Here is a 23,476-nt window from a genome sequence, read left to right on the forward strand (position 1 = left end):
TGCATTATAAAGGATAAACTTTCTCTGAAGGGAGGAGAGAAATTCCACTTTGACTATGACCTTGTCTAAACAAGATCTGGAGTCGACAAACTCAAAAGGCTTCCATAGCCTTGGCAGCTCATGACAGAGCCTCAGGTGATTACTGACGCCATAACCAAGAGTGTCAATTGTTAAGTCAACAACAGGAGTCACTGAGCACTTACTCCCCATGTAGGATCTCTGTCCTTAATGTGTTGTACAATGTGAATTAATGTTATAACTAGTACTCCAACAGTATTTTACACTTTGTGTTTCTGTGTGGGTGCAAACTGTTGAAATCTTTACTTAATATATACTAAATTGATCTTCTGTATATAAAGATAATTGAAAATGAATCTTGATGTGAATGGAATGGGAGAGGGAGAAGGAGATGGGAGGGTTGCAGATGGGAGGGAAGTTATTGGGGGGAAAAAGCTACTGTAATCCAAAAGCTGTACTTTGGAAATTTACATTTATTAAATAAAAGTTAAAAAAAAAGGATAACTTGAAGAAATGATGATAATAATGCAGAGACAGCACAACTATCTGTAGAAAGTTAATACATATTTTCCAATGAATCTCTTTGGGATATTAATAAATTACATTAAAGATAATTTGAAAAATATAGAAGAAATGCTTTGAAAAAGATAAAAGGGGCCAGCACCGTGGCTCACTTGGTTAATCCTCCACCTGCGGCACCAGCCTCCCATTTGAGCACCAGGTTCTAGTCCTGGTCCTCTTCCAGTCCACCTCTCTGCTGTGGCCCGGGAAGGCAGTGGAGGATGGCCCAGGCGCTTGGGCCTCCACACCCACATGGGGGACCAGAAGGAAGCACCTGGCTCCTGGCTTCGGAACAGCACAGCGCAGGCCGTAGCAGCCATTTTGGGGGTGAACCAACGGAAAGAAGACCTTTCTCTCTGTCTCTCTCTCTATCTGTCCCCCCCCCCAAAAAAAAGATGATAAGAATTCATATGCCATTTAGGATGTTGTATCAAAAAGTTACAATGATAAGGACAGTTTGGAATCACTGGAGCAAAAATAAAAAGTCAATGAAACAGAACAGGACACCTAAGAAAAATCATATGTCCACCTCAACAGATGGAAACAGATGTAGCAGAGATCATGACTACATATGATTTGGTATTCAAAACCTCTAGGAAAAGATCTTTCTTTAAAAAAAAACCATTCAAATATTATCTTATCACTTTATATTAAAATTCATTATAAAATAATATAAAATGTAATGTAAAATACATTACAAATAGACTAAAGGATATAAGTGTTTTTTAAAGCTATGAAATTAATATAAGAAAATAGAGGTGAGTAGTTACATAATTTGGGATGTGAGAAGGCCTTTCTAAGTAGACAGATACCATAAAAAGAAAAATGTGACTGATTTAATCCCATTAAAAATGTTAAAAAGTCCATTCCAAAAGCAAAGTAAGATGCGAGGGATAAACTGAGGAAAATACGTGCATTATAATTTGACAAAGCCCCAATAGATTGTATAGACAAAGAGCTCCTATGACTCAGCTTTTAAAAATCCATATCATAATTGACAAAGGCCACTAATAAATAAACAAGAGAGATATGAATATTTAACGTCACGAATACTGTGGAAAACATTTACAGAAGATACAACTTTCCATGTCGAAACAGCCATCTTTCAGTGGCTAATGCAGAACAGGGAGAGTACAGGCACTCTCAAGCACAGCTTATCAAAAGTAATATTAATTACAGGGCCAGCGCTGCATAATATTATAGCGGGTTAAGCCGCCACCTATGATGCTGGTATTCCATTTTGGGCACCAGTTCGAATCCCAGCTGCTCCACTTCCAACCCAGCTCCCTACTAATGTGCCTGGGAAAGTAGTGGAGGATGGCCCAAGTGCTTGGGTCCCTGAACCCACACTAAGGAGGCAGATGAAGCTTTTGGCTCCTGGTTTTAGCCTGGCCCAGCCACAGCCATTGCCATTCCAGCTATATGGGCAGTGAACCAGCAGATGGAAGATCCTCTCCCCACCCTACCAACTCTCTCTTTTTAAAAAAATTAATATTAAATAAACCTTTCAGGAAGACATCAGTCAATATATTTATTACATACTGATTTTTATTAAATCATTAACCTATGTATCCCTTAGACTTCAGAATCTATACAAAGAACACAAGATATGGGCAGTGACTGATCTGTCAAGAATCAATTAACTGCTATCTTCTCATTCAAAATTACTAAATTTTTAACTGTTGAAATGGTGGCTAAATAAACTAAGGTAAATCTACATACTAGAATAGGAGACACACATCCAAATGATGTGATGTTATAAAGAACAGTATTTTATTGATTCAGGTAAGCATTCATCACCTAGTAAGTGAAAATAAGCTAATGAAGAAATGGCTGTTACCAAAATTTTAAAAAGAAAAATACCAGCATGGTTTCTTTGTGCTAAAGAAATAACTAAATACTCATTTAAAAGGACCTATAAGGATATCCATCAAAATGTTAGCAATAAATATCTCTGAATATAGGCATTGTGTTATTTATTTATTATTTATGCTTTCCTGAATTTTCCAGATTTCCTACAACGATCACACATTACACTAGTAATTAAGAAAATACAAGGGGGCTGGCATTGTGGCATAGCAGGTAAAAGCCACTGCCTGCAGTGCCAGCATCCCATATGGGCACCAGTTCAAGTCCTGGCTGTTCCACTTTCAATCCAGCTCTCTGCTATGGCCTGGGAAAGCAGTAGAAGATGGACCAAGTCCTTGGGCCCCTGTACCTGCCTGGGAGACCTGGAAGAAGCTCCTGACCCCTGGCTTTGGATCGGTGCAGCTCCGGTTGTTGTGGCCATTTGGGGAATGAACCAGTGGATGAAAGACCTCTCTCTCTCTCTTTTGCCTTTCAAATAAATAAATAAATAAATATTTTTTTAAAATACAATGGGCCAGGACTGTGATACAGTGGGTTAAGCTGCCACCTGTGACATCAAATCCCATATAGTTGCCATTTCCAGGTCCAGCTGCTCCGCCTCCAATCCAGCTCTCTCTTAATGCACCAGGGAAAGCAGCAGAAGATGGCTCAAGCACTAGGGCCTCTGCTACCCACATGGGAGACATGGATGGAGCTCCCGGCTCCCGGCTTCTGCCTGGTCCAGCCCTGGCTATTGGCAGCTATTTGGGGAGTAAATTAGCAGATGGAAGATCTCTGTCTCTGTCTCTCCCTCTCTCCCTGTAACTCTACCTTTCAAATAAATAAATCTTTTTTAAAAATGTTTAGAATATTGCTGTGGCTATAGTAACAACAGTATCCCAAATTATGCTAACACTTATATTTCCACTCCTTTAGGCTGTGCCAAACTTAGGGAGGCCTTCTCGCTCTAGGTCCAGATCATATTTTGATTCTTAAACCACAATGAAAGAAATCTGAAGAACTCTCGGAGACAACCAGACAAGTTTTCACTCTGCCTTTGTTAAAGTACTTGGACTTTAGCTATTTTGATTCCAGCCCTCTGCCAAAGGTCAGAGAGAGAGGTGAAGAATGATCCCTGGACCTCAGTTTACTAACACCCAAAACAAAGTCGTGGAGGGAGCACAGGTCTCACCTTTCTGACGATGTTTAACCACAGCTCTTCTCCATCTCACTTGGGAGGCAGAGGGTGGTTTTCTCCTCCAATGATGTATCAGGAGCGAGTGAGCAAAGGGCAAGTGAGCAAAGAGTTCTGAGCTGAGATGCTTTAAACAAATCCCCAAGTGTTCCATGTTCTCTTTCCTCAGTGCAGATACACAGCCTACCTCTGACAGAGCCAAAAAGGAGTCTGGTAATACTTGGCTCTCAACAAGAAGCAACAGTCAAACAGTTGATTCCAACTGCTCCCCTTCAGAAAAAAAAGACAAAGCACTACACAGGGGTGCCAGGGGTCTCAGGCTCCCTAGAAGTAGTTTATCTGAGGGGTACTTGTTTTCACAATATTAAGACATTACTGGGCCAGCGCCGTGGCTTAACAGGCTAATCCTCCACCTTGCGGCACCAGCACACCGGGTTCTAGTCCCGGTTGGGGCGCCGGATTCTATCCTGGTTGCCCCTCTTCCAGGCCAGCTCTCTGCTATGGCCCGGGAAGGCAGTGGAGGATGGCCCAAGTCCTTGGGCCCTGCACCCGCATGGGAGACCAGGAGAAGACCTGGCTCCTGGCTTCGGATCAGCGAGATGTGCCGGCCGCAGTGGCCATTGGAGGGTGAACCAACGGCAAAAAGGAAGACCTTTCTCTCTGTCTCTCTCTCTCTCACTATCCACTCTGCCTTTAAAAAAAAAAAAAAAAAAAAAGACATTACTGAATTTTTTTTTTCAGTACTTCAGAGGTACTTCACAGAACCAATCTTGATTCTACATGGCAACTATGGAGACAACAAAGAAATATGCTACTTTTAACACCACGGTTTTTGTTAGAGATCTTGCTTCCAGAACTGTTTTCCTTTCTTACTGATCAAGGCTCTGAATCCACTTCCATCCTCACAGGCTCTTAATTACAGTAATTATCTCATCTCTCCCAAATCTCTAACTTCCTTGCCTCTTACTCTCACTTTCCTTATGCATGTAAACAGACGTTCTTTCAACCTATATTCTTCCGCACTGATTTTTAACCATGCCTGTATACTGGAATTACCTAGGAAATCATATTTTAATTGCCAATACACATAATCTATAGTGACAGAAAGTAATCTATAGTGGTTTCCTGGGGATGAGCAGGAAAGATTACACATGGGTGTGAGGAAACTTCTGGGGAGTGATGGGTATGTTCATGATTTTGACTTGGTGGTGGTGGTGTTACGGGTACAAACATTTCCCAAGCATCAGATTTTCACATTGTATGTGGGTGTAATTTATCATATGCCAATCACACTTCATTGGGACTTCTGAAATAATTGTTGATATCTGGGTCTAATCTCTACCTCAAAAATTGGTATGGGGGGTGGCCTGGAAATCAAAAGCCTTAAAAGCTCCTTCAGATGACTGTAACTGTGTAGCCAGGACAGACAATCCCTGCTTTGTAGCTACTGTTCTCTCCCTTCGTTTGTATTTTAATTTTATTTGAGAGGCAGAAACCAAAATCTTCCATTCACTGTTTCACTCCCAAAATGCCTGCATCAGCTGAGACTGTCCATAGCAAAGATCCCAGGACGCGATGTGGGTCTCTCACATGGGTGGCAGGGACCCACATACTTGGGCCACCACCTGCAGCCTCCCAGGGTGTCCACCAGCAGGACGCTGGGACTGAAAGCAGGGCAGTGTGGCGCAGGGTGAAGTTTCTGAGCGGCCGTACTGTCCCTCCCCGAGGTCCCCTAAATGACAAGGAGCGGCAGTCTCCCCTCCTGGCGGGCCCCTCCCCACCCTTTGAGGCAACTCCTCATGCATTATTTTTATTAGTCTCTGGTTTCTGGCTGCAAGTTGCCCCCGTATCTGCCCTGGTCATTCTTGCAGGGAGAAGGATGACGAACAGCTTCTGAGGTTCAGTTTTCTTGATAAGCCTCAGTGAAGTCTTTCTGCCTCCTCACCATCTGTCTTTCTCTGGTTTCTGAACCACCACTCCGTTACAACTAACTGCACTTGCTGAAGTCTCTGACGGACTCTTGACCAAGCCACCGGTCACTACGGTCCTCTCCTCCTCACCTCTCTACAGCACTGAGAGCTGTTTACCTGTTCACTCGCGTTTGAAAATCCCTTCACCCCTAGCATTTACCCTGGTGCCACTCCCACCTTCCTAACCAATACTCTTTCAGGGTGTTCCTCTACCTATTGCTGCTACTTACCAGAGTGTGTCGTCTGGCAGCTGCCTTTATCACACTAAAGGCTTTTCCTGAGTCATTTCGACTTAACCAAATCAATACAACTTCAATTCAATGCCCAGTCTTCTCTGTAATCCTGATTTCCTTTATAAGTTCCACATTCTGAGATCCAGCCATCTGTCTACATTTTCACCTGAATGTTCCACTTCCTCAAATTCAAAAAAACCCCAAAATAACGATGAGTGTCTGGCATAGCAGTCCAAGACGCCGCTTGAGACACCTGCATCCCATATCACAGGGCCTAGGTGCAAGGTTCTGCTCTGCTCCCAGTTCTAGCTCATTCAGATCCCTGCCACCCACGTGGGAGACCTGGACTGCATTCCCAGCTCTAGGCTTCAGCCTGGCCCAGTCCCCGCTGTTGTGGGCGCTTGAGAAGAGAACTAGCAAATGGGTGATCCCAATCTCTCTCTCTCTCTTTTTAAAAAATGTATCCAAAATATATAGTTAAATAGGACTAAGGTGTTCTGGTGTTCTATTGTACAGTATGGTGACAATATGATAATATACCATATATTCCTCAAAAAATTAAAATCCAGACAAAAGGATTTTGAGTATTTTCATCATAAAGAAATTCTAAGTGCTTGAGAAGATAGGTTTGCCCTGATTGCACATTATATAATGTATACATGTATCAAAACATCACATGGTACCACATAAATATATATATAATTCTTAGGTAATTAAAATGTTTTCAGTCATTTTTTAAAAAAAAAAGAAAGTAAGCCAAAATTGAATCTCTCATCCTCATTCCACATCTGTGTTCCTCGTTTCCACTCAATGGAGCCAAGTCCAATCCTCAGAGTCCTGGTTCCTCTCTCTCTCTCCCCACAGATGACCAGGGTCCATCAGATTCGACCTCACTCTGCCAGAACGAGGGGCTAAAATCCAAATCCAATAGGCGGCTTCTCATTTACCACCTTCAATTCAGTCATGTCAGCTAAAGACACAATGCCCCGGCCTGGCCTCTGTCGCCTTCACTATCCTCATTGCCTACCACTTCCCTGGGATCCCCTGCATCCAGGCCACGTCAAGGTCAATGTTACTGCCTCCATCAACTGACACTGGCTTGTTGCCGTCAGTGACTTCCTTGGCTGCCCTGGTCTCTCCCTCCTGCCTGCCTTCTCATTCATTATATCCTCCTCCTGGGAAGTCATTCACTCAACCTCCCATTCTGGGCAAAATTCTCTCATCCGTAAAACTCCACCTTTACCCCAGGTCAGTTACGACACCACCACCACCACCCAAGGTCCCTTACTCCACCAGGCATATACCTATCCACACTCACTACATGATATTACCATAATGTTACCAATATCTTGTATATCCGACAGTAAATTACTGGAGGACAAAAATCTTTGACTTTCATTTCTGTACTCCCGGTAACTACTCAACCTAGAGCAGTGCAAAATAAATTTGTATTTGATGTAATTGTGTTTATTTATAAAATGTAAACTTGATACACCAAAAAGTCTTGAACACTAAGATTGTTTTAAGAGTTCTAAGGGGGCTTGCGCTGTGGCATAGCAGATAAAGCCGCCATCTGCCGTGCCTGCATCCCATGTGGGTACCGGTTCGAGTCCTATCTGCTCCACTTCCAACCCAGCTCTCTGCTATGGTCTGGGAAAGGCGATAGCCCAAGTCCTTGGGCCCCTGCATCCACATGGGAGACCAGGAGGAAGCTTATGGCTCCTGGCTTCGGATTGGTGCAGCTCCAGCCGTTGCGGCCAATTGGAGAGAGAACCAGTGGATGGAAGACCTCTCTCTCTCTCTCTCTCTCTCTCTCTCTCTCTCTCTGCCTCTCCTTCTTTCTCTGTATAACTCTGACTTTCAAATAAATAAATAAATCTTTAAAAAAAAAGATTTCTTAGGATTCACCCTAAAATATTAGGCAAAATGATGATGAATAAAACAGTTGGGTATAAGTTATATATCAACTCAAAGGATGCTGAATAGAACATTTGAATATAGAATATATTTAAACTCATAGTCTAAACTGTACCACTCTAAAATAAAAATGTAACCAAGGGTAGATTCATAAACTAGAACTACCACCCAGAGAGAGAACATAGCAGGTGTGCTGACCCAGCCAGTATCTCCCTGGGTGCCCTCATCTACCCATGTAGTTAGTGCTGATAACCAAGTGTATTTATTTTTTTCAGATTTTTTAAATTTGGGTTTTCTTAAAGATTTATTTTGATTATTTGAAAGACAGAATTAACAGAGGCAGAGACAGAGAGAGAGGTCTTCCGTCCACTGGTTCACTCCCCAGATGGCCGCAATGGCTGGAGCTGTGTCGATCCGAAGCCAGGAGCCAGGAGCTTCTTCCGGGACTCCCACGCTGGTGCAGGGGCCCAAGGACTTGGGCCATCTTGTACTGCTATCCCAGGCCATAGCAGAGAGCTGGATCGGAAATGGAGCAACTGGAACTAGAACCAGCGCCGGTATGGGATGCCGGCGCTTCAGACCAGGGCTTTAACCCTATGTGCCATAGCACCAACCCAGATTTTTAGAATTTGTCAAATAACTCCATTTCCTTGGCCAACAGAAGAGGTCATAGTGACAGCGAGGCTTCAGCAAACAGCAAACAAAGCAGTGGGTTTCCTAGCCGCTTCCCAAACAGCACAGTCCCTGATCAGGAGGCTCCAGCCACCCCGGGTCAGGACGTCCAAGAACCCATGAACCCCAGGAATCCGGGACAAATTTTGTATGCGTATGTTTTTATCCACACAGAGAATTCCCAGTTGCTTGGTTCCAAAGTGTATTTCTAATCCTTCTACGGTGATAATTTTAATAAAGCAAACAGGATCAAGTGAGCCAGACCCAGGATGTGCTTTCTAAATATGTGATCATTGAAATGGCATCCATTATTTGAATAGCTAACTTTGGAGCTATTATTGGTCAACCAGATGTTAATGATTTTTTTTTCCTTTCTTGCCTTTATTTGAACTCCAAAAATTTGATGTCCGACAAATAGTCATCTTGTAAACCTTAAAATGTATTCATCTAAAGGTGGGGGGAAAAAATGTTGAGAAAGAGAGGAGGTGACATTTCATTCGGAACACCCTCCTGGAGAAGCAGCTTCCAAGCGCTCTCCCAGGGACTCAAGATTATGCCACTCTTGAGGACTTCATGCCAGGAGGATTTCAAAACCTCAAACTGTAAAGCGCTTTACCTGAGCCACAGACGTGGCCTACTGGCTCCCAAAAAACTACTGTGTGACCCCCCAAGGATACACAGTTTGCAAAAAGCGCCTGCAGTCGGGTCTCTGAGATCCACAGAGGCTGCCAGAGGGTAGCGGCAGGCTGGCTGGGGCTGGGCGTGTGGCCCTGTGCGGCGAGAAGCCACCGGGCCCCAGGAACACCTGGCAGCAGTGTCTCAACTCCGGAGGTGCAAAGCAGACAAGCGCACGGCGGAGGGCTGAAGCCTGCAAACTTGGGGTCTCCTAAATGCGCCGACTTCCAGCCAAACCCCCGCACGCCCCCCGCCCCCACGACTCTCCCGCACGTTAATCAAAATCAGCCTCGGAGGAGCGATAACCGACAGAAAGCAGGCGGCGAGGGCTGAAGAGGAGCCCTCCGGGGAAACCACCCGGGCAGGGCTGGCGGCCGCTTTCCCAACCTCTCCGCCCTGCGCGCGACCAGACTCGGCGCCCGAGGCGGCTTTCCAAGCGCAGGGGGAGTAGACACGGACCAGCGTGGCCCCCAGGGCTGCCCGGACCGCGGCGGCCTCGCCCGAGGGGAGAGCGAGGATCCGAGGGGTTGCAGAGGCCGCGGCGGGGCCGACCCTGCCTCCCGAGGGGCGGCGGCTCCCGGCTCCCGGCCGGAGGCTGCTGGACCGCTCCCCGCCGGGAGGGAGCCCCGAGTCCGCGCGCACTCCGCTGCTGCCCAGGCGGCCGGCGGGCTGAGCCCAACTTCGGGGCGAGCAAGGGCCGGCCGCGCTGCCCACCCGGCCGGGCCGCACGCCCCCTCGCGCCCACCCGCAGAGCCTCGCGCGGGAGCCGTTACCTTCAACGAAGCCGCCACCCCGGGGACAAAGTCCCGGTCCCCTGCCGGCCGCCGCCTCGCCGCGGCTCCTCCCTGACAAAAAAGTTACCGGTGGCCGGACGCCCTGAGGGGCGGCGTGGGCCGCTCGGCCGCACTCACCAGGGCAGCTCCCGGAGCTCCGGCTGCAGAACCTCGACTCGTCCCGCCCGCAGCGACGGCGACGGCGGCTGCTCCGCTTTCTCCCGAGTGGCAGCACCACCTGCCCCCCTTCTTTCTAGCACAGCGGGTCCCGGCGAGCCATCTTCCCCTCCTCTCCCTGACTGACAACCCAGCCCCGAGAGCCGCCACTGCCGCCAGCCACTCTGACAGGCACGACCAGGGACCCGTCCCCGGGCAGCCAACCACCACCGCCCCACACCGGTTCAGCCTATCGCGGCTCCAGGGGGCGGGACCAGAACAACTTCTTCACCAAACAGAATCTTCCGCTGCTGGACCTGGGGCGGAGCGATAAGGTGGGAGGGCGGGCCACAAGAGTGGGCGTGGTCTGGTCCATGGGCGTGGCCGGGGATGATTGACTGTGGGGTTTGCGGCCGCCGCTAGGCGATAGAGATCAGCGACCGTCTCTCCGACGCTAAACCCTCAGGGCTCCAGGCCGTTCTCGGAAGAAAATAAGCCCTCCACAGGCGATGAGAAGTGTAATCAGAAAAAACAGGATGTGCTAATTTGCATAAGACCATTATTTCCTGGTAATTAAATTCAAAGAATTTTTTTCAAAATCTCAGAAGGAAAAGACATGCACATTTTTGCAAAACCTTGATTAAAAACTCTTCCCCTTTACCCTATCGTTGCTTTGGCCTTGCCTTGGAAATATTCAAATACATTTCTCCAGTTCTCTTCCCACGGGCTCCATCGCTCCTTTCTTTTTCTCCCAAACACACGCTAAATACTTCATGTCAGACAGGCTCCTGAGCACCGCTAAGCCAGCTCCTGCGCACAGTTACATTCCCACCAGGTCTGACCTTGTGCACTCCTCCTACCACAACCCTCAGAAGTCCAGCCGGACCTCCTTACAAGAAAAATGGATCCCCAACCTTGCTTTCTTCTAGGAATGGAAAGAATTTCCCCAAAGCACCAAGTCTTCTTTCAAACATGCGGCACACATCAATAACAGCTACAGAAATTAAAGCACACTCTACTGATATCCGAAGGGTACCAGGCAAGCAATCTCAGCGAATCATTGCTAAAACAATCAGACAAGACCCTCGCCCTCTCCCAGGGTATAATCAGATTTATCAGGACATAATAGCAAAATGCATTGGTAAGGGCAACCGTCCTGGGTTCAGTGAGCAAGGACAATCAACACAGGGTGTTTAGGAAAGCTGAGGAACCTTGTGAGAAGGGTGATGCTGGAGCTGGATCTTAAAGGGCCAGCGAGCCTTTGCAGAGAAGAAAAATCGAAGCCCTCTTCAGGAAGAGGGAGCGCCATGCTCGAAGGTGTGGGGCTTCGACAGAACATGCAATGGTGGAGGAGGAACACTGAGGAGATGAGCAGATGGGGAGCAGCCCAACACGAGGCAGGCGATGAAATCACACAAGCCCTCGGGGGCTGGCGTAAGGTGTTCAGATGAGCGCTGTCCCGTAGCGCTCTCTGCAGTGATGGAAAGCGTCTTCTGTGTCTGTGTTGTCCAAAAGGGGACCCGCCGGCTACTGTAGGGCTGCCAGCTACATGTGGCCATCCGGCATGGATGCGCGGTGTGAGTGAGACACACAAAGTTCTGCTTTGCTTTCATCATCTCCGACTGGACAGTTTTGTTTAGATTTAGTTCTGTGAGCCACAAGGGACCAACAAGTTTTTAACACGGTCAATCAGATTTATTTAAAAGAGTGAGACTTCTACAACAACAAAAACCAGAGTAGAGTGCGGTTGTTGAGGGATGCTGGGAAGCTCAGATCGGGTACTAACAGAAAATGGACCCTGGGCTAAAGCCTGGTCAGCGGAAATGTTTCCCCACAGGAACAGGGACAGAAGGTTGGTCTTCCCCTGACATCTTACAACACACATGCAGTCAGAACCCAGGAGGCTGAATTCCACCATGAAGTCCTGGGCGTGGGAAGGATAGGGGCAAGAAAGGAAACAAAGTGAGCGGATCATAAAACAAGGAGAGAAATAAGCAAAGGAGTGTGTGTGTGCACGCGCACACACACACAGTGTTTTACAGGCCATTGGCCATGTCTTGGCCTGATTTAAAGAGCAAGGGTGTCCGATGGCAGAAAAGCCAGTCAGGACCAGGGCAAGATGAGGAGGCCGGACGCATCCTTGTGGTGGTGAGGATGGTAGGGAGGAGCAAACAGTGGCTTCCCGCTCTGTGCAAAGCAGTGGATTTGTGAAGGGTGCAAATGAATGCTAGCAGTTTACAACATAGATAGCTGGGAAGCAAGCAGGTGAAAAGTCCAGCAAAGCTTAGTCATTCAGTGTAACAAAGAGGTGACACAGGCGGTGCAGAGTTGGCTCCTTGTAGATCTTCCAGAGGAGGGAGATCAGGGAAGACAGCGTGGAGGAGGTAAGAGCTGAGCTGTCTTGAAAAATTGAAATTGAAATTCTTCCAATCAGAAAAAAAATAATGTGTGAAGGGGAGACCTCTGAAATGCCTGAAGAAGAAGAGAAGCAGCAGCAATGTTCAGAGGCCCCAGGAGGTCATGGAGACCACCTGGAGCCAGGCCAGCCCAGGCTGTGAGCAGATTTAATCAAGCGCCTTGATTTCAAGTTCTCCAGTGTTTTGGAGGAAAATATTCTCTCCTTTTGCCTTCATGGCTTTTCTGTCTGCTTATCGGAATCACTTCAGATCCCTTTTTTAAAAAATATTAGGGGCCAGTGCTGTGGTACAGTGGGTTAAAGCCCTGGCCTGAGGCGCCAGCATCCCATATGGGCACCAGTTCAAGACCCGGCTGTTCCATTTCCAATCCAGCTCTCTGCTATGGCCTGCGAAAGCAGTGGAAGATGGCCCACCCACATGGGAGACCCGGAAGAAGCTCCTGGCTCCTGGCTTCAGATTGGCGCAGTTCCGACTATTGTGGCCATCTGGGAAGTGAACCATCAGATGGAAGACCTCTCTCTCTCTCTCTCTCTCTCTCTCTCTCTCTGCCTCTCCTCTCTCTGTGTAACTCTTTCAAATAAATAAATAAATCTTTAAAAATTAATATCTAAACCACACCCTCACCAAATAAATCAGAACATTGGGTGTGGGGTAGAACCTGAACAAATGAATTTTTTAAAAAGCTCCTCAAATGATTCTAACAGAAACCCAGGGCTGAGAACAGAGACGGGGAGGGTGACATCACAGTATTTCACTGAGGTTAAATCAGTCCTGGGCATAGGCTGGATTGAGGGGAAAGAAACTGAAGTCGGTCTGTGCGTGTTTACAGTTTGTTTCCTTCCTGCAAGAAGACAGGAAGCAGTCTGCTGCCAGATTCACTTCCCCTTTTGCAGTGGTGAAGTGACATAAAAGGCCGTTTAGGTTACATCTCCCCTCTAAAACTAAAATGAAACACAGCTTTTTTGTTTGCTTGGCACACTCCTTTTCATCACAATCTGTGCATATACAAATAATTTCCAATAATAACAATCCGTAGTCAACTGTCGCACATAATCACTTGGGTTTTAGTAGCAAAGTCCTGGGAAAATGCCTCCAAGAACATTCCGTCTCAAGAGGGAAATGCGTGTAAGCTACTTTGTGAAAGTCAGCGTATTCCAGAACTTCCCTATCCGTCTTTGCTTAGCCTCTGATATCTGTAGCCAAAGGTTTACATTAACTATTAAAAGGCATTTACCTTCTGACAAGCAAGCTTATAAAAACCTTATGAAACAAATTTATTAAAGAAGTTTGATAATGAGAAAGCATGAACGTCATTTCTATGAGATGAAATTTCAGAAACTTTAAGAAGAAATTAATTCATATTTTTATCAAAATCAGCTAGAAAACAATTCGTTGATTTGACTATTGTAAATGAAACAGGAGAATTTTATTATGAAAAATACATCAAACTGTTACTTTAGCCACATGTTAAACATATTAAAAGTGAAAAAAGCCAATCAAAACAAAATGTGCCCAAGAGATCATTCAAGGGTTTGCTGAGTCAGATTCCCTTTCTAAGAGAACTTCCCTGGGCAGTACCCCCAACTGAGGCAGCCACACACCTGTCTACACCATCCAACCCCCTGGGTAGAACCAGAGAAAATGAGGTCAGCCCAGCTGAGGTGAGCACTCTGCCCACACGGGGAAGGGGTGAGCAACAGCACCCATTCTCTTTCAAGAACTTGAAGCGGAAAGAGGAAATCCACATGGGGGAGTGGAAGCTGGAAAGTCAGTAGGAAGAAGCCCAGAAAAGAGGGATGGGTCCTGCGTCAGTGGAAGCCACTTGGTAGAGAGGAGACACACACAGTAGGGCAACAGTAACCAAGGAGCAGCGACAGTGGAGACACAATTGGATGAGTCATTAGCGAAGTTGTCACGGAGAAAGTGAGATAATCCCCTTCCTGCAGTTGCACTGGATCGAGCCAGCCCCCTGTGTTTGCTTCCCAAGTGCAGCTATTCCGAGAGCCCCATAAATTCCTAGCACCACCACCTAATGTATCCTAAGTGAATTGCTGACTTGTTCATCCCTGTATAAACCAAGAAGCAGATTTCCAGAATCATGGACTATGATGCCATGACAAGTCATGCTTGGTTTTCATCCACGGTTCCTGGCTTACAACCCCCATAACCTTTGCTGCTTCCTAAATGACTAGAACAGTAAACCCATACTCTGCTGAAGTATTTGTCCTTCTGTCTTTGGTACCTGAAGCAGCAATAAAGATGGAAGCAGATGATGACCTTTTGTTATAATGTTGGGCACTTTTGGCCTCAGAAAGCAAAATCTCTCACTCTTACCTTTTCTTGCCCCCCTTTCACCTGCTTGTTTTTCCCACCAAGGCAGGCCATAGACATTGGACATACGCTGTGAAGGCCGGCATGGCGGCTCAGCGGGTGAAGTTGTAGCCAGTACTCCAGCATCCCAGATGGGAGTGCCAGTTCCAGCCCAATCTGGCTCCTTGCTAATGTGCCTGGCAAAGCAGTGAGAGATGGGTCAAGTTTTTGGGTCCCTGCCACCCATGTGGGAGACCAGGATGGAGTTCCAGGCTCAGCCCCAGCTACTATGGCCATATGGGGAGTGAACCAGCAGATGGAAGATCTCTTTCTCTCTGCATCTCTCCTTCTCTCTGTGTGACTCTGCTTTCCAAACAATTTTTTTAATCTTTTTTTAAAATGAATTATATTGTAATCTTTCCCTGCACTTCCATTTTGGAGCTGGCCATAAAGAAATTCTCTGATCTAGCTGGCCTGATTGTGGATCACGAGACCACATTAGAAGGGGTCCAGCCCCAACCCCTGGAGAAAGGAATGCTGCCCGGAGAGGCCAGGAAGAATCTGCACAGACAGGCCTTGCTGTCTCTCCACTCAGCCTCTTGGCATGCCATCAGACCACTTCTTGTCCAATCCCATCTCCACACAGGAGGCCAAGCTTCCTTCATGCTTACGCAGTGAAGCCTTCGTTCAGACCAGGAAGACAGAGGGCTAGAGAGCTCCTGCACATCTGAACACGTGGAGGCCCGCAGGAAGGTGAACAAGAACCCACGCAGGTGCCAGGAGTGGGATGCACCCCAACTCTGCAGGGGTGGAAGCTCCCACCCTGGAGATCCATTCTTGCCCTATGTGTCTCTCCCTCTGGCTGTTTCCTTGTAAATATTCTTGACAATAAACAGGTAAATCTAAGTCGTGTTTCCCCGGGTTCTGTGAGCTGCTCTAGCAAATTAACTGAGCTCAATGAGAGGGTCCCGGGAGCCCCAGTTTGCAGCCAGGTGACTGGGAGTTTAGAAGGCCTGGGTAGGCAACAGGTGTCTGTACAACCAAACCTCAACCTATGGGCTCTAATACTGCTGCCAGGCAGACTCAGAACTGAATTGAGTTCGGGGACACTCAGCAGGCCCTCTGCGGCACAATTGATTGCTTGCTGTCCCGAGAAGACCCCACATGGTTGCGGGTCACAGAAGTGATGTGTGTTGTGAATGTACAGCAGGAAGAGACCGAGTTTGCTTTTCCTTTGTCACCTCAAACGAACCTTGTGAAAGAAATTGAACCAAGTGAATTTTGCAAAGATAATTTTACCTTCAGGGTTGGTTATGGGTTTTTCTAGGATAAACGACCCTAAAAAGAAGAAAATATTCTCCGTGTCTTAAAACAAAGGCTCTATACATTAAAATTTAACAGGAAACTTAAGGAATAAATAGCCTTCTATGACTTCTGACAGCTACGCCAACCTGGCTCCTGTGGATACACAAGCCATCCAGATATCCACCCTCAAGTGACCGGAAATCAGAAATCCTCACAGCTGTCTTCTAAGACATTTATATATTTTATTTTATTTTTAAAGATTTATTTATTTATATGAAAGTCAGAGTTACACAGAGGAGAGGCAGAGAGAGAGAGAGAGAGAGAGGTCTTCCATCTGATAGTTCATTCCCCAATTGGCCGCAATGGCCAGAGCTGCACCGATCCGAAGCCAGGATCCAGGAGATTCCTCACGGTCTCCCATGTGAATGCAGAGGCCCAAGGACTTGGGCCATCTTCTACTGCCTTCCCAGGCCACAGCAGGGAACTGGATTGGAAGTGGAGCAGCCAGGTCTCAACAAACCAGCGCCCATATGGGAAGCCGTCACTTCAGGCCATGGTGTTAAACTGTTGCACCACAGCGTCAGCCCCTAAGGCATTTTATTAAACAATGTCTTCTAGAACTATTGTCAGGATACAATTATTATGCAGCTTTTAAAACTCACATGTTTGAAAAAGATTTAGTGACATTTTAAAAATCGCATATTTGAAAAATATTTTGTGAGAAGACATTTCACAGCCTGTTAGATGAGAAGGATGGCTGCAGAACATCACAGATGACATGGTCGCCATTTTACAAATGTTCCTATGAGGAGGATGGATCAGCAACACAGGAGCATGGAGAAATCCATGAGTTCTATCTTCTTATTCATACACGTTTATAATTTACCAAAGGTTCTACAATAAACAAATGTGGGTTTTATGATAAGAGAAATTCACTTTTTTTAAAAAAGATTTATTTGTTTGTTTGAAAGGCAGAGTTACAGAGAGAGAGAAAAAGAAAGGAGAGAAAGAGAGAGATCGTCTACCCTGGTAACTCTCCAGATGGCTGGGTCAGGCTGAAGCCAGGAGCTTCGTCTGTGTCTCCCAGGTGAGTGGCAGGGGCCCAAGAACCTGAACCATCCTCCACTGTTTTTCCAGGTGCATTAGCAGGGAGCTAGATCAGAAGTGAAGCAGCTGGGACTTGAACCCGGAGCCCATTAGGGATACCTGCATCACAGGCGGCAGCTCTACCGGCTGCACCACAATGCCGGCTACCACATTATTTATTAAGCAGGAGAAACGGTGGCCGAGCTTGGCTCACTGCTAATTCTGCCCAAGTGAACCTTGGTTAAACATGATTCCTTTCACTTTTAGCCAATACATTACTCAAAATTCTCTAAAATGTTCTCATAAATCCCACAGAGAAGCTGTTGTTATTGCTGGCAAGCAAAAGACCTCGCCAGTGAGTATTTAGTTGAGAAGGACGAACTTGTACATAGATTTTTCTCTGTCAAGTAGGGGTCAAGGGAACAGAAAATCACACAAGAAAAATATATGGGTGATGGTGATCAACAGGGAGTCCCCAGAGGAAGCTGAACTAGTAGCTAAGCACTGGACCCAAGGGGGGACTCCAGAGACGCAGGTTAAAGGACACATGAACAGAGGCAGTGCTCCTTCCGTCTGGGTTTGGTTTATGAATCTAATTCTGACTTGGTGCATCTACGCCCACCCAAGTGGCGAAAGCTCTGACTTCTCCCCTCTCTGACTCGCTGAGTTCCTGCTTTGCAATGTATTTCAGTCGTATTCAGTTGAACACTTCATTGTATACCATCGGCCGTACTTCCAAAATTGTTTCCTGTGGGTTAGCCCCTTGCCCAGGGAGCAGAAGCAGCCATGGGGCCACACGCTACCATGGTTCCCTGCCGAGCGGCGCCTCCACAGCTGTTCACCAGGCACAGGCACTGGGTGAGGGGTGGCTGGGGCTGGGACCACAAGGCCCAGCTGCTAAGAAAGGGGTAAAAGGAATGGCAGAAAGAGGCACCCCCACCCCCTAAAGGCTTGGACCAGTCACCGTCTCTGCTTTGTCACACCCAGGCTAAGGGAGTCCAGCATATGAATAATACTTGCATTTTTCATTTTTGTTCTCATCTACTTAGTCATCATCACCACACCCTGGTATTTATGTCTAAAAAAAAAGGAAGGGGGAAGGGTAGTGGGAAAAGAGTACAACATCATCAGTGCTCAGTAAGAATAAGTCAGGCTTCCACTTCCTCCACCATGAGGAAGTGGCCCAGCCCATCAGGGAAGTCTCTTTGACCCTCACTTGCTGAGTCACAGCACATACCATTCTCTCATATTTTTGGCTGAGCTGAGGCAAGTCCCCAGCACACGCATGTCCAGAGCCTGCTACCTTGGGTCATTTAAGGGGATTATCAAAAACAAAAACAAAAAACAAAAATTCTATCCTCATGGGTTGGAGCAGGTACTAAACTTTAAAAGTCACTCGATTTTTTTCAAAGTTGGATTACAGCAAGAGGAGAAGATGCCTCAGTCATCAAAAACTTAGAAAAGATGAATTGACCGAGTCCCTAAGAAAGAGCAGAGCTTTGGGAAAGAACGTGGGGAGACCAACGAGGAGGAAAAGAGAGAGCTGTGTCAGGTAGGGCTCTGGAGAGGGCTTGGGCTCTGGGCACCATGGACAGGAAGATGTGCCAGGTGCTGAGAAGAATGAAGGCAACTTGAAGGAAATAAAGTGAACCGACACAGCCAAGGAAGTTCTGCAATTTTTGCAACATTTTTTAAGCTAAAGATCAGTGGTCCCTCCTATCTTATTCTTGGGGGACATTTCCAAGACCCCCCACTGAATGCAGATAGTACTGACCCCTAGATGCACTGTTTTTTTCTCATACATATATATCTATGATAAAGTTGAATTTGTGAATTACCCAAAGAGATCAACAATAATAACAAGTACTAAAATAGTATATAAACAAAGTATGACAATACATTGTTATAGAAGTGCTAACCTCAGTACTCTGTACACTAGGGCCAATCTTAAATAAAATCAGGGTTACTTGAACACAAGCACTGCGGTATTGTGACAGTCCAAGTGATAACCAAGAGCAAAGCGACTAAAAGTGGAGAGCGGGTGCCGCATGCAGACACCAGATCAAGGAGTGATTCACATTTCTGGAGGCACAGAGTGCAAGCGCACCAGATTTCATCATGTCACTCAGGACGGTGTGCAATTTAAACCTTAGGAATTGCTCATTTCTGGAATATTCCATTTAATATTTCAGCCCACTGTTGACTGACTATAACTGAAAACTACAGAAAGTAAAGCCACACAGAAGGGGGACTACTGAACAATATATGTAGGGAAAAGAAGAGAAAAAACCACAGTGAGCTCAGGGCATTGTCACGAGGCACACACTACAACCAGGTCAAGAGAGAGAATACTGACGCAATGCAGAAGCTGCCTTACGGGGCCAGCGCTGTGGTGCAGCGTGTTAATGCCCTGGTCTAAAGTGCTGGCGTCCCATATGGGCACCAGTTCTAGTCCCGGCTGCTCCTCTTCTGATCCAGCTCTCTGCTATGGCATGGGAAAGCAGTAAAGATGGCCCAAGTCCTTGGGCCCCTGTACCCATGGGAGACCCGGAAGAAGCTCCTGGCTCCTGGCTTGGGATTGGTGCAGCTCCGGCTGTTGCAGCCATCTGGGGAGTGAATCAGCAGATGGAAGACCTCTTTCTCTCTCTCTCTCTCTCTCTCTCTCTCTCTCTCTTCTCTCTCTGCCTCTCTTCTCTCTGTGTAACTCTGACTTTCAAATAAATAAATTAATTAAAAAAAAAAAAGAAACTGCCTTGTGCCCACTCCCAATCCCTATTCCCTCCCTTCTCCCCAAAGTCAATCTGCTTTGACTCACTATGCTATGGTTTATCTATGCTTGTGAAATTTCATTTAAGTGGAATCATGGGAAATATACACTTTTGTGTCTGGCTCTTTCTCTTGATGTTGTGCTTGTAAAGTCCATCATGTTTCTTATAAATATAGCTGATCTGTTTTCATTATATGATGTTCTACTGGATGGGGCACTACAATTAATGTGACCACGCTACAGCTGATGGGCATTGCATTTATCTCTCTTTTTTTTAAAGATGTATTTATTTATTTGAAAGATAGAGTTACAGAGAGAGGGAAAGAGATGGAGAGAGAGAGAGTCAGAGAGAGATTTCCATCTGCTGGTTCACTCCCCAAATGTCCACAACAACTAGGGCTGGGCCAGCCCAAAGCCAGGAGCCAGGAGCTCCTGGCTTCATCTGAGTCTCCCACATGGGTGCAAGGGCCAAAGTACTTGAGCCATCTTCTGCTACTTTCCTAGGAGCATTAGAAGGGAGCTGGATCAGAAGTGGAGCAACTGGGACTTGAACCAGTGCCCAGATGCAATGCCAGCACCATGGGCAGCGGCTTTACCCACTACACCACAGCGCAGGCCCCTGGCTGTTTCTAGTGGTGGGGGGGTGGACATTACAAGAATGCCGCTGGGAGCATTTCCTACACAACAACTCTTGCGCACATGTCCATGCCCTTCTGTGGTACACATCCGGGGGTGGTGTTGCTGAGAACAACCTCCGCACATGCTCTGCTTTCCATGATCCTGCCAAATCATTTTCCGCAGTAGACGCATCACTCCCACGTCCACTGGTGGAATATGAGAATTCCAGTCGCTCTGCATCTGTGCCAATATTTGTATTACCAGTCTTTTAAATTCTAGTTCTTCGGGTGGGCGTGTCACGCTAGCTCATTCTGGTTTGAATTTGCATCTCCCTGATGGCTAATGCAGACCTTTCCATTCTCTGCAGTGTTGAAACACTTCTGCCTGTCTGTCTCAGGGCAAATCACTGCTCAGCCACACTTAGATTCAGCATCAGCAATTATTTATTAAGCCCCTTCTTTGAGTCAGAATTTGCAAGTGTTAGAATTTGCATGTGTTGGGGGAGCACCGCGGCTCACTTGGTTAATCCTCCTCTGCCTGTGGCTCTGGCACACCAAGTTCTAGTCCCGATTGGGATGCCAGATTCTATCCCAGTTGCTCCTCTTCCAGTCCAGCTCTCTGCTGTGGCCCAGGAGTGCAGTGGAGGATGGCCCAAGTCCTTGGGCCCTGCACCCTCATGGGACACCAGGAGGAAACACCTGGCTCCTGGCTTCAGATCAGCACAGCGCGCCAGCCATAGCAGCCATTTGGAGGGTGAACCAACGGCAAAAGGAAGACCTTTCTCTCTGTCTCTCTCTCTCACTGTCTAACTCTGCCTGTCAGAAAAAGAAAAGAAAAAAAAGAATTTGCATGTGTTAGCTCCTCCACGAGGGGGTGAGGTGTGTTTCCTGGGATAGGTGGCTTCTGGTCAGTTACTGCTTGCTTAGCTCTGGGTTATATTATCCCTGACACTGTGGAGAGAATATATTGGGGTAAAGAATTTCTCAGTAGAGGTTGGAGCAGAAGAATGGGAGTGGGGTTGAATGTGGAGAGTCAAAACCACACTTTCCAAGCTTTACAGCTTAAAAAGACTTGATGATAGTTTCTACAACTAAATAATGTAACCTAAACCTATCAGCCATAAAATAGGATGATGATTAAAAAATTCACGGACGGGACCAGCATTGTGGTGCATAGGGCTAAGCTGCTCCCTGTGACACCAGACTTTCGTAACAGAACACCAGTTCAAGTTCCAGCTGCTCTGCTTCCAATTCAGCTCCCTGATGATGTGCCTGGAAAAGCAGCAGAGGATGGCCCAAATACTTGGACCCCTGCCACCTATGTGCAGTCCCAGGAGCTGCAGGCTCCTGGCTTTGGCCTGGACCAGCCCAGTCCTTGTGGCCATTTGGGGAGTCAATCAACAAATGGAAGTTTTCTCTCTCTCTTCCTCTCTCTCTCTGCCTCTCTCCCTCCCTCCTCTCTCTGTTACTCTACTTTTCAAATACATCTTTTTTAAAAAGTTCATGAAAAATGCATATTATAAAAAAATTGTGCATGAATTTCAAAAATGTTTTGCACCAAAATAAACTTACATCTTAGTCCTACTTTTCTAACCTCTGATTGAAACAGATAACACCAGTCCTTGCAAGCAAGGGGGAAGTGAACTTTGATAAGTGCTTGGTGGTGTTGTGAAATAAAAATCTCCCAGAAAGATCTTTCTCCATATGACTTGAAGAACAGGATCCTCTGAAAATGTGAGTGAACCTCTGATGAGTTGGATGTTTTCTGAAAGTCAAAGACAGGTTTACTGTGTCTCAAGCCCACCTGGAAGTTTTGTACAGGCGTGGCCACAGGGGGCAACGGGAGCTCTCTGCTTTACAAAAAGAGGTCCTGATTCACCTTCCTGCGCATCTCAGCCAAGAGGTGGCGAGAGGTGGCAGCCAGGCAAGGCTGCCTCTGTTCCAGTTTGCCTGGTGAAATGAACGTTCCATCTCAAACTCTGCTTAGCAGATTGAAGTATAAACATGGAGACAGTGGCTAGGGATGAGAATATAGGGAGAGCAACTGGGAGGGGTAGCACAGCAGCATGCTAAGCACCAACACTGTGGGACAAAGCATACTTGAACAGATACCCTGTTGAGCTTTCCTAAGCGGAGAGTCAAGAACAATCAGAAATGCTGGGCCACGTTCAAAGAAGCCAAATCCAAGGAGGTGGGAGAGTGGCTTCAAGATAAACCAGGACTGGCCGGCGCCGCGGCTCACTAGGCTAATCCTCCGCCTTGCGGCGCTGGCACACCGGGTTCTAGTCCCGGTCGGGGCACCGGATTCTGTCCCGGTTGCCCCTCTTCCAGGCCAGCTCTCTGCTGTGGCCAGGGAGTGCAGTGGAGGATGGCCCAAGTGCTTGGGCCCTGCACCCGCATGGGAGACCAGGAGAAGCACCTGGCTCCTGCCATCGGATCAACCACAGCGGCCATTGGAGGGTGAACCAACGGCAAAAGGAAGACCTTTCTCTCTGTCTCTCTCTCTCACTGTCCACTCTGCCTGTAAAAAAAAAAAAAAAAAAAAAAAAAAAAGATAAACCAGGACTAGCAAGAGGTGTGAGGTCACCTTCCACTGAAGTCAACCATTCCCCTGGGGCTGCCCTGAAGCCCTGAAACCCGCATTCCTCGGGTGGCCACAGTCACCACTGAACCCAACAGCACCAGCATTCTGACTTCGCTCATCACCCTCTGGATTGCCACACAGCACACCTGTGCTGCATTTGGGTCGATCAAGTGGACCTCACCTGGGGAACCAGCTCTTCGGCTCCATCCGGCGTGGCCGAAGGGATGTAACTGGGCTTCATACAGGCATGTTTTCACTTCTGTGCAATTTGCACGTTGGTGTGTTCACAGGAGCTGCCTTCCTGATTCACGTGAAGAGCCCAGTGTGGTGGCACAGGCCCACCTGGAGGGGAAATTGTCCTCTCTCCTTTCC

General features: G+C 47.0%; 1 protein-coding gene across 3 annotated transcripts in view; it reads right to left on the reverse strand.

The window, feature by feature from the left end:
* The window catches only part of HYCC1 (hyccin PI4KA lipid kinase complex subunit 1), a 90,170-nt gene extending 79,964 nt beyond the window's left edge, over positions 1 to 10,206 (reverse strand). For all 3 annotated transcript variants that reach the window (XM_062179257.1, XM_062179255.1, XM_062179258.1), the window contains exon 1: positions 10,001 to 10,206. The gene's annotated coding sequence lies outside the window, so the exon portion shown is untranslated. The remainder of the gene's footprint in view (positions 1 to 10,000) is intronic.
* Between the last annotated feature and the right edge of the window lie 13,270 nt (positions 10,207 to 23,476).

Source organism: Lepus europaeus, chromosome 20 (assembly GCF_033115175.1).
Source record: "Lepus europaeus isolate LE1 chromosome 20, mLepTim1.pri, whole genome shotgun sequence".
NCBI lineage: Eukaryota > Metazoa > Chordata > Mammalia > Lagomorpha > Leporidae > Lepus > Lepus europaeus.